Below are 12,211 nucleotides of genomic sequence, written 5' to 3' on the forward strand. Positions count from 1 at the left end.
TTGAAAATCAGACAGGAGATAGCAAAACAACTGTCAGAAGTGCAGCCACATTAGGAAGACGCGCAACATGGCACCATTCCATCCCATTCCATTCCTGACACAGGAGACTGACCTGTCTGCCTTGCTTTGTGCAATATACTACTAAACGTCTGGACACATGACTCAGTGTTGCTAAGTTCATCCCTCAGTATCCTTAGGAGATTGGTTTCAGAATACGTTGCCAAAACCCAAACCCCAGATACTATTGTCCCTCTTATAAAATGATATAGCATTTGATATAACCTAGACACATCTTCCCACAGACTTTGCATCATCTCTGGATTACATAGAACACCTAGTCTAGCATGAGTGTTGTGCGCATAGCTGTTACACTGTACAGCTTAAGGAATCAAGGGAAAAAAAGGGTCTGAGCATGTTTTATACAGGTGCATTTGTTTTCAAATATTATTTATCTGAAACTGGTTGAATTTATGAATGAAAAAGCTGCAGACAAGAGTGTTGACTATTAGCCAATGCATGTTGAAAGGCTTAGGGGAAGAGACAGCCTGGGTGTTTCTACCATTTCAGAAGAGAAGAATTTATAAGATGTAAGATATGGCTCTGGAAGAAGATAGCACTCTTGCATTATAGTCCAAAGATGGATGGTTGGATGGATGGATGGATGAATGGATGGATGGATGGATGGATGGATGGATGGGTAAATGAGTTAGTGGGTGGATGGATGGATGGATGGATGGATGGGTAAATGAGTTAGTGGGTGGATGGATGGATGGATGGATGGATGGATGGGTAAATGAGTTAGTGGGTGGATGGATGGATGGATGGATGGATGGATGGGTAAATGAGTTAGTGGGTGGATGGATGGATGGATGGATGGATGGATGGGTAAATGAGTTAGTGGGTGGATGGATGGATAGATGGATGGATGGATGAATGGATGGATGGATGGGTAAATGAGTGAGTGGGTGGATGGATGGCTGGATGGCTGGGTGGGTAGGTGGGAGGATGGGTGGGTAGGTGGGAGGATGGGTGGGTAGGTGGGAGGATGGGTGGGTAGGTGGGAGGATGGGTGGGTAGGTGGACAGGTGGGTAGACAGATGGAGAGGAGATAGATATATAATAGATACCATCTGAGTTTGCCTGTCTTTATTTTTTTTTAATTAAGCTGCTTTCATTATTTTTGCCCCCAGCATTCAATTCCCTGTCTTCTGCTTGCCACCAATCCTTCCTTAGTTTGGTTCTGTCTGATTTATTTAAATGCCTCTTTACATCTCATTAGCTAATTTTATGCCTTGAGAAAAATAATTTTTGTTTAATTTCAGTTCTCTTAAAAATCAAACCATTAAGTAAAGCCTCTAAGACCTGCTTCAATTCAAACAATGAACAAACCAAGGCATCTTTTTGGTGGGGAGTGATGGCACACATTCTTGGGTAGTGAATTCTCCATCCACATTGTACTGAATTTTCCATCAACACTACCTTCAATGATGGGGAAACTCATTAGAAAACGCTGCCAGAGATCTCTAGGGAAACGAACCAGGCATGAAGCGTGGCCTCAATGTGGAAGAGACATTTTGTTATTATGTGATGGCTAGCATGAAGTTCATTTGATACCAGTCACTGCTTGCCTAAGTTGTACCTCTGAGAGGAAGCATGTGGGATTGAGCAAAGTTTACTGACCATGATAGAAGTCTTTATGATTTAGCTTAGAGAATTCTTCTTCGTAAAGTTAAAAACAAAGTTCATTTTCATTTCTTCCATCAATTATGGGGATCCATGATGATGATGATGAGTGATATTATACAGGTTCTGCTGGCATTGGGGACCCAAGCTTGTGGCACGAGATGGAGTTCCACACAGCAGTAGCCTTCAAAACAATTGTAGACTGTTGTTAGTAAGAGCACTGTGAAGGTGGTCTTATCTCAGTCCTAAAGCTTGGTTGCTCTCACAGTGAGAGTGAGAGGGACTGATTAGTTAATGAATGTAATAATCCTGGTAATCCAGTAAATGCCATGATGGAATCTATGAGATTGGCTTCTGCAGACAGGCAATACTATGAGAGTCAGTGTAGCTTGGAGAATCCCTCCTGTCTTTCTGTCATTCAGGTCTCTGTGATTGGGATCTTCCCCAAGCTGAGTTTCCATAGCTTCTTTACCAATTTGTTTCTGCAGCCATGCTAGCAGGCTCAGTTGGGTGAATATTGCAGCTCTCTGGGAAGAAAGGGTAGAAGCTTCCATTTGAAAAGCTAATGACTTAGATGCTTATGAAGATTGGAAAGGGGTGTGTGTGTGTGTGTGTGTGTGTGTGTGTGTGTGTGTGTGTGTGTGTGTGTGTGTTTTAAAGGGCCTTCTTCCCATTATAGGAAAATGCATCTATTTGTGCTTTGAATATCAGAATTGTAAGGTAAGCACTTCCTTTTTGCACAGTGGCCTATCATTGATCATCAGGTTGTAAGGATCTCTCCATAGGACAGCAACAACATTCTGACAGACTGAAACACTGAGATCCATTCTTCTCCGTAATGTGTGATGTATTGTTTTCATTATTAAAATGCAAACTCTGAAGTGAGTTTTACCTGCTTGTGTTTGACTCAGGGACTAACACAGAGTGTTAATGAAATACAGTTTTTGATGAAGGTGCAACATTTTAGGGGAATGGAAGTAGTAACATATCAATTTTATAGTGACTTTTATATAGTGTATGCTACTTACTGATCCCTCCCATGTAATTTCAATAGCATTTATTCAGGAACTGTACTTAACAATGACAGACCCTTGGAAAATGCATACACACACACACAGAGAGAGAGAGAGAGAGAGAGAGAGAGAGAGAGAGAGAGAGAGAGAGAGAGAGAACGAACCCTGGGCCTGAAGCCCTGAGCTGGGCAGATGTGAAATGAAGATTAAGGGCCTGTTTGTCTCATACTGACTTTGGCCCAGCTCTTTGGAGTCTAGTCTTTTTATCCTTCCCCAGCCAAACTCTATTTCTTGGAAAGCCTTCTGGATTAGGTGGCAGAAAGGATTAAATGACAGCGTTACTTATATAAAGCTGTTTATAGTTTTAAAAGGAGCAAAGCTTCTGCTCACTGTGAACTGAAGGACTAGGACTCTACTTGTGTCACGTCACATTTCAGAAGTCAGGAAGGTGACTAGAAACGATAGCCACAGCCCACAGAGTGGCTCACATAGGAAGCTGAGATCACAGAGACCTGCCTGGTTTCAGGGCAGATATAAAAGCATGTTCAGTGGCCATATCCAGCCTATACCCTACTAGTACATACCCTAGTGAAAGGAAGTTACGCAGGGTGTGCCTGCACACAATTCAGTGTCCTTGTGGGAACTTTGGAATTGTCAGTGAAACTCAAGAAAAGACATTGGGAGCTTGCTGGCTCTTGAGGGAATGGTTTGAAATCAAATATTGTTCAAATGAGTGCTTTTCTCGATGAAAATGTGCACACTTGGTGAACTCTATTGTATGAACAGAGATAAGCAAAGAGAATGTGCTTTGGGGGTGCTGTCACTCGTCAGCTGTTTGGAATTTAAATTAGGGAGAAGTATGAATTTATGCCCAATTCCTTGAATTCTCCACCATGAAGAAAGATTCTATTATTTCAACATGAAGATACTTGCATGATCTCCAACTTTGGGCAACTTCTCTTGAACCTATTGGTGTTTGCAAAATCTGGGGCAGTCTGCAGCACTCTGTACAGAAGGCATATTGTGAATGGCTAGAGATTTCATAATCTCCCCGGAGAATGGAAAGGCTGACGTGCTGTGTTCTTGAACCCTTAATACTTCATTTCCTCATTCCTGGGTCCCCCTGATGAGCCCCCAAGCAGTGCTGATGGATTAGCAAGTCTCTTCTCCTGACTCCAATGGTCCATCACGGTTAGCTCTGCTCCGTGTTACTGTCTTTTTAGTGGCTGTGTGTTTGCTTCCCTTTCCCCCCATCTTTTATGCATGCTTCTATGTGACACTTATTGATATCACTGTTGCTGAATTTGGGCAAGCTTCCAGAGAAGCTTGGAGTCACTCTTACTTTTTCATCCAATAAATTCATCTGTTAAGCATTGGGAGAAGAATTCTGGAAACTCCATCACTCGCTGGCAACCCTCACATTTCTTAGGAGAAGAAAAATCTTCAATCTAGTTGAAACCATATTTCTAATGTTGGAATGGGTTTGGGATAAAAATACATTGCACATTTGGGCACAGACCTTGATTTTTCAACATACATCTTTTGTGTGTTAGAGACTGGTGATGCATGTTGCCCCTCCCAGGGATCTACCTTTTCTTAAGGCATTAAATTGCCTGCTCAGATGCATAACGTACTACCTACCACCTTGAATGGATGAGCTCATTAGCAATGACAAAATTTATGTGTGTGACATGGAGACGGAAGGGGAAATTAAAACCTTACTTCGCTCATGTATTTCATGTTTACAAAAAGGAAAGAAAGACTTCCTTTGTTGTCTAGCTGATAATTCAGAGAGGAAAGGGAGGTGTGGTTTGGTTTGCGGTAGGTAAGTACGGGATTGCTGTGGGTCTATGGTGCGAATTCCACACTGGTTCTTGCACTGTTTGATTATAAGCCTCTGAGAAAATTCATGGTTTGTCTTGATGCTTGCTCAAGTCTTTTAACTTTTGTGTGTCCACTGCTAGTCTCCTCTATCTTGGAAGTTACTATCACCAGGCAATTCTTAGCTTGAGGAACTCCAATTACTGTATGTTCTTTCAACAGTTCCCTTTCTGAGCTTGAGGGTTCTCAAAACGAGATCTCTCCACCAGCAACAGTGCTGGAGCCTGTTAGAGATGTACAGGTATGGGGGGACACTGTAGAGTAATGGATGAAACATTCTAGGATGAGCCGGTAATGTGTTTTACACAGCATGGGGGGTGGTTCTGACAGACACCCTACTAGAAAGAAGACCTGAGACTGTTTTTGGCCTTAGTTCAAAATAGTGAAGAAGAAACCACAGAACAGATCCAACCAGACAACTAGAGATGGAACCTTGTTCCCAATGGTCAACAAGCAACAGCTTCTCTCCAGAAACTGCTCCAGGACATCAGCCAGCCACAAAACACCACCACTCTGTCGCCACCAAACACCATCTCTTTATGCCATCACGACTTGCTTTGATTAGAAAATTTCCTGAGATTTGTAATAGGAATTCTTTGCTTTGAAAGTTATGAATTTCATTTCTTTTTTTCATTTATATGGTTAAATTTTCAACAGAATAACCATCACAAACTCGGGGCAAGTCAGCCTTTTTTATTGATAGAAGCTTTGCTGGTGTTGTCAACGCTTTGGTGGAAGGGAGTTTTGAGGATTAAAGTCTGTCTTATCCAGATAAGAGCCAAATATGGTTTAGAGTATTTATTCTATACTAAAATGGTAAAAAGAAATAAAATATAATTATCTATTAGAGTACATAAGTACATACATTAACAATGAGTAATCACTATGTAAAAAGTTGTTCTCTAATACTATCAACAGAATATGGAGAGAAGAAGTGAAGGCATGGTATGGCATCTGTGCTAAATCATAGTTTTCTATATAGGAATTGAAGGGGGGAAACAATGATGAATTGAAGATAAAAATATATGGTGTCACAATGGACATTAGTTAGCTTTTCATGAAACTGAAGAGGTATTTGCTTGAGCACACAGCTTGTGATTGCAAATGCTATTGACTAAGAGTTCAAGCCCCATCAGAAAAGATAGGCTGTTAGCTCATTTCAATTCAAAACAGAAGTGTACAAATTATGACAGTGATGGTAATGGTGGGAAAATGTTGCAAAGAATCATGGGAGCTGAATTTTCTAAGGGTTGTCTCTTAGACTAAAAAGAGGAGAATATAGCATATAAAACATAGAGGTTGAAGAGGGAAAGGAATTAGGGAAATACTTTTGGGAAACTTGTCAGAGAGAAGCTGGAAGAATACACTAAGTGTCTCTAATACCATGGCCAGGAGGTTAGATAGATGGATTTCCAAAGATCCGATGTTGGCTTCCGTGGCCTGGTGTAACTTATAGCTACAAGGATCCTTCCTTTGTTGAGCCTAATAGTAACAAACAGTACTGACTTGTGCCCTCCTTTTCCAGGTCATAATATGGAAGGCGCTTAGACCCAACGCTACCACATTTGAACTAAGGAATCAATCAGGTGAAGGGGAGTGGGAGGGCGAGATATTGCTTTGCTAAGAAGAGCCTCAGGTCTCCCTTTCCCAGGCCACTGAGCAGCCCCAACCAGAAGCAGAACCCTGACCAAACTCTGAGCTTAATCTTTCCAGCCTTCAGGACAGAGGGAAACTAAGTTCCTGTAATTTCTGACAGCCGGTCTAAGGTACTTTGCTATGGCAGCCGGAGTATTCAGACAGAGTGTCGGTAGCATCTGGGTTGAACAATCATTTGTCATGGGGGTTCCATATACTGCAGGATACTTGGATACTTTGTGTGTTTTATTTACAATTATGAAATGCCAGTAGGATTATCCTGTCATATATCGGCCATTTCCTTTCATTTCTCTAAATGTGCTTTAAGGTGGACAAGTACTTTCTGTCCCAGTAGAAGGTGCAAAACAAGCCTATAAGTGGCCAATTCACTGTTGCTTCTGGTGTCTTAGTGACCACAGGGGAAGGTTTCCCCTTAGTGTGGGTCAGGGATGTGCTACAACAGCAATCTCAGTTGTCTTGCCAAGAAGCCACAGCACTGGAAGAGGGTCTTTGTAAGAAGCAAAATTCCTTCTCTTATTACCAATTGACCAATGCACTGTGTGTCACTGAGAAAAACAAGAAACACCATGATGGTGGCTCTCACACAGTGAGTTCAAAGGCTGCCTAAGCTGCACAGTGAGGCACTGTCTTAAATGCCAAGGGCTAGTGTCTGGCTCAGTGGGACAGTCCTTGCTCAGAGTGCACAAGGATGTGGGTTCTATCCCAGAGGGCTTGCACCCTGAGATAAATCAAAACAAAATACAAGAAAAGTCACTAAAGGAACATTCTTGTTAGTACTTGTCAAATCAATAAAGTCCTTTTTAGGATGTTGCTAACTACCTAGGAAAAATAACCGTACATTTTACAATAATGAGTGTGGCAGATTTATGATGAACTCTCCTATGTGTAATTGTCTAAGAGAGCTGGTTTTCTCACCTTGATGTGGCTGTGTTAAAGCACTGGACACTTAATGGAGCTTTCCCCAAACCCCCAAATGCTGGCTGCATTCTTTATTTTTGATGTCCCAGACAGGCTATATCTTGTTTTGTACGGTCAGACTTTCGATTTTACCCACTCAAAGTGGTTTCAGTATGTAGATCATTGGCAATGGATACATTTATATATTAGTGACCTGTTCATTTTTTTCTGTTTTAAGTTTTGTGTCACTTTTTGTTAATTGTACTTTTTAAAGGAATTTGGCCAGCGAATGTAAGTGACTACCTGTTGTGGATTGCCTTGGTGCTGTTTGTATTTTGATGCTAATCCTACCTCCTAGGAGGAGCAGATCACAAACTCAGGTGACCTGCTCCCCAACTGAAAATAAAGGCTAGAGCCTGTGATTGGGCAGTGGAAGGGAAAGGCGTGGCTGGAGGTTTTAGAGAGAGGAGACACATGAGACAGAGGATAGAGGGAGAAGACGAGGAAGAAGAGGTGGAGATGGAGCAGACCCACTGGCCTGGAGGAGCTGCAAGCTTCTAGGGACTTCATAGCTGGGCAGTAGAGTAGTGTAGTGTATATTTGCCCAATCTAGGCATGCACTTGTAAGTATATTAACTGAGTTGTGTGCTCTTAGCATGGGCATATTGGGGTTGGAGATTTACCAATATAAATCTGGCTGGTATAAATATAAGTCTCTAGTGTTTTCCTTTTATGGGGTTAGAGGGAGCTGAGGGAGACCAGAATGGTTGTTCCATGAGAGGGCCAGAAGGCTGCTTGGAGCTAGCTGTGGGGGATGGGTGAGACCGCCATTTCAGGCACCAAGCCAGAACAAGCGTGAGTTCTATTACAATTACACCGTACAACTACCCTCCTCCTAGATCCGCTTTTCACAATGTATACTGTTTGATCTGTCTTGCACAGAAGGAAAGGTTTTTGTTGTTATTTTTTGGGTGTTTGTTGTTGTTGTTTGTTTGTTTGTTTGTTTTTGCCATTCAGGATAATAAAGGCACAGTCTCCTCTGCAGAGGCAATGGTCAGGAAGCTCAACTCTGACACAACAGCCACCTTCACAGATGCCACCATGGAACATGAAGATCCAAAGGAGATGAGTGCCACAGAAGTCTTGTGTCGTTTGCCTAGCACACATGGAGCAGGCAGGGAAGCTTGTGAGCCTAACTGGTCAGATCTTCCACAGTTCCCAAGAACCAGCAGAAGTTGCTAAACAGAAATGACACCCACAGATGTGCTAATGTGGACAAGGTGGGAAGGGAGCTCATGAGGCCTCATGTAGACAAAGAGCTACAAACAACAAGGGGTGCTGAGAGCTGGACAAACATAACAGTCTTCCTCAAGATCACACCAACTAGTCATCCAGTACGGAATCGTCAGCCATGAAAACATACATATACTTAATGTTATAGGTACTGAGCACATTGTATTTGTATAATAGAATACACACACACACACACACACACACACACACACACACACAGACACACTCACACATACATACACACACATGTACAGATGTGGCAACAATTGGGGAAAGGAACTTGAAAGAGAGAAAGTGAATACATAGGAAAGTTTAGGGGGAACAAAGAGAAGGGGAAAATAATGTGATCATATTATAATCTCAAAACACAAATAATTAAAACAAAAAATCAATGCTCGTGAGGGAACATTTTTTAAAGTTGCAGCTAAAGTCCCTCTATCTTTTACACTTGTGGGTCTGTAGTGACATCTCTCACTACACTCCTGTCCAGTCCCCTTCCCCCACCCCTCCCACTCCAGCTTCCTCTCCTTCCTTTGATCAATCATTTTTAAAAATTACGTTATTATATTGAACTCACAAATAAAAACATGACACAGCCAGATCAAGGTAGCCACTCAAACAAACACACGTATTCCCTGACTCTGAACTTCAATTAACGTGTGTCCACCTAGAATGGCCATTCTGAAGCTGTGGGTTTCACACTTGTACTCTCAAGTGCATTTTATACACTGGTCCACCACAAGTGGGGCTGGGGTGGTTGACAGAGTTGTAACAACAACCAAAAAAGCATGCTTATTTCCTCCTTCAGGGCTCATGAGTCCTTTTCTTCATCCCTCCCGTCATCATCTGACGTTAACCTTTTCTTGCTCTTCTCTTTAAACCACATTACACCTATTTACATATATGCATATGCATTACAGGCTAGGACTAGCACATGAGGGAGAACACGCACTGCTTTGTCTCTCAGTCTTCATTGCCTCACTTAGCATTATACATCCTTCGATCAGCTGTGCAAAGATTGATCAATTGTAATTATTTTCTTTTAAATGTTAGCTATTGACTATTGGTTTTCTTGCTGCCTGCTTTTGGTTTCACTCACTCTGCTCTGATAATACTTCTATCTTTTGCTTTGGGTTTTTTGTTTCCTCTTCTTATCCTGGCTTCTTCAGCCTATCCTATGTCACGACAGCTGGTATGTTTCTGGCTTCTGAAAAGCAAGTCAAATTATTGATGGATCACACCATTCTCTTTTTCTAGAAGATTCTTTTCTTTAAGATTCTTTCTTTTTAAGGATTTATTTATGTATATGAGTGCTCTATCTGCGTGTATACCGACGTGCCAGAGGAAGGCATCAGATCTCATTACAGATGGTTGTGAGCCACCATGTGGTTGCTGGGAATTGAACTCAGGACCTCTGGATGAGCAGACAGTGCCCTTAACCACTGAGCCATCTCTCCAGCCCTGAACAGAGATACTGAAGTAATGAATTGTCCACTAGCACATGCTGCTTTCACATTTCTGTCGATGTTTGGTATTATATTTTCATTGCCATTCACTTCATATTTTTTAATGTTCTCTTTGCTCTCTTTGACCCATTGATTGTTTCAATGTGTAGAGTTAATTTTCCAAATATTTGAAGATTTCCAACATGTTTTACTATAATTCACATTTAATTTTCTATTACTGTAGTCTGAGGACATATATCTTATACCCACTTTTGCAAGTGCTTACACATTTGAAAATAATCCATGTGTTTTTGATGCTGTAGACATTGGGTATTTTTCTGAAATGCCAACTCCTGGTGGCATTAATTGTATTCACACTTTTTATATCATTTCTGATTTCTCTATTTGTTTTATCAATTACTCAGAGAGGTGCCAAACTTATCAAATGTATGGCTTTTTAGACATTTTTCTTTCTATTCTTTTGGTTCTTACCTTTCTAATTTTAAAACTCTCTCTTTTTTACTTTAGTGTTTTCATTTATTTTTTAATGTATTCTTCTTTCATACATTACACTATCTCAGTTCTCCTTCCTCCATTCTTTCCAGGCTCTCTCCCCCTGGATCTGCTGCTCCTCTGTTTCCCTTCAGAAAAGAGCAGGCCTCCCAGAGATATCAGCCGGACATGGCATGACAAGATGTAATGAAATAAGACTAGGCTCATCCCCTCCTATCAAGGATGGATGAGGCAGCCCAGAAGAAAGACAAGGGTCCCAAGAGCAGGCAAAAGAATCAGAGCTACCCCTCTCCCACTGTTGGGGGTCCCACACTCTTTGACCAGGTGTACACCCAGGAGAAACCAATTATGCACTCTGGATGATGATCTTTTTATCACTAAGTAAGTTCCTTCAACTCTTGATCTCCAAATATTAGTTGAGTGCTATTACTTTAACCATACAACCTTTAATAACTAGTGCTTAGATGTCTTATCTTCCTATGTGTGCTTCTGTGCTTTTATCTGTCCAGTCTACTTCCAGATCTCTCTAACGTGGGGGGAGTAGGAAAGGGAAGAGATTAGGAAATGGCTTTCTTGATCGACAGTATTTGTATTAGATATTTGTTTTTGCTTTTGAGTGCATGAGTGCCTGCCTGCATTCATGTGCTGTGGGTGTGTGTATGTATGTATGTATTCTGATTACGGTTGAGTCCTTTCAAGGATTCTTAAAAATCTGTGTTTACATCACCCCACTGTCAATCTGTGACACTGTGAATCTCTGACTTCTCCTGCATGTAGATAGACCATGATAAATGACCTATATGTTACCTTTAGCACTTACCCACCTGCTAGTGTCTGCTGCTTCAGCTTTTCCAAGGTGATTTCTTCCATTCTTTCTTTGTAAGGAGAAATTAAGACATTTTATACTCTTTGCTTGGGATTTCCATCCAAGGCCAAAGAAATACTTACATATCCTTTGTTCTAGCAATGCCGAGAGAATTAGCTTTCACGAAACTGCCTCTAGTTACTTTCAAAGCAGCTAAGCAAATATCCCCCATAATTCAGCTTTTCTAGATGGGCTTAATGGATTCCAAATTCCAGGGAAACATTACAAGACTTTTAAGGATATTTATGTTGAAGTCTCTCTCTCTCTCTCTCTCTCTCTCTCTCTCTCTCTCTCTCTCTCTCTCTCTTTTATAACGCAGAGGTTATGGACACGCAGTGCTCCCTAAAGAGAGATAGGGTTCACTGATGCTCCAAATGCTCCTAATCTCCAGATCCAACCCTGCTGATATCCCCTGAGAATCAGCCACATGGCAAGCTTTTCACTCCCTTTGGGCTATACCTGATGTTTCACCTTGCTTTGAGATGAGGCATTCCCAGTTATGAAATGGAAAGTTGTTTTTTTTTTTAAACAAAAACAGCTCTTTTTGCAATCACATGCACACACAAACACACACACACACAGATGGAAAATCACAAATCTAGTAATATGAAACTTACACATTAATGGTGCAATAGCCTGCCTCTCTTCTCTACAAAAAGAATAAGGTTATTCATAATTTATGGATGGGAATGATCTGTCCTACAGTACCAAGAGGAAAGAACAGAAGACAGGGTTATTTTTCATAAGATGGAGGTAATAGCTTTTTTTTTCATGTGTATGTGTGTGTAGGCCAGAAGTTAACATGGGGTGTATTCCTCAGTCACTTTACTTAATGAAGCAGGGTTTCTTTCTCCTGTTGAACCAAGAGTTTGCAGATATAACTAGTCTAATATTGCCCTGCAAGATTACACATGGGCTGCCACACCCATCTGCCATTTATGTAGGTGCTGGGGATCTCAATTCTG

The sequence above is a fragment of the Rattus norvegicus genome, chromosome 9 (genome assembly GCF_036323735.1).
Source record: "Rattus norvegicus strain BN/NHsdMcwi chromosome 9, GRCr8, whole genome shotgun sequence".
NCBI classification, from domain to species: domain Eukaryota; kingdom Metazoa; phylum Chordata; class Mammalia; order Rodentia; family Muridae; genus Rattus; species Rattus norvegicus.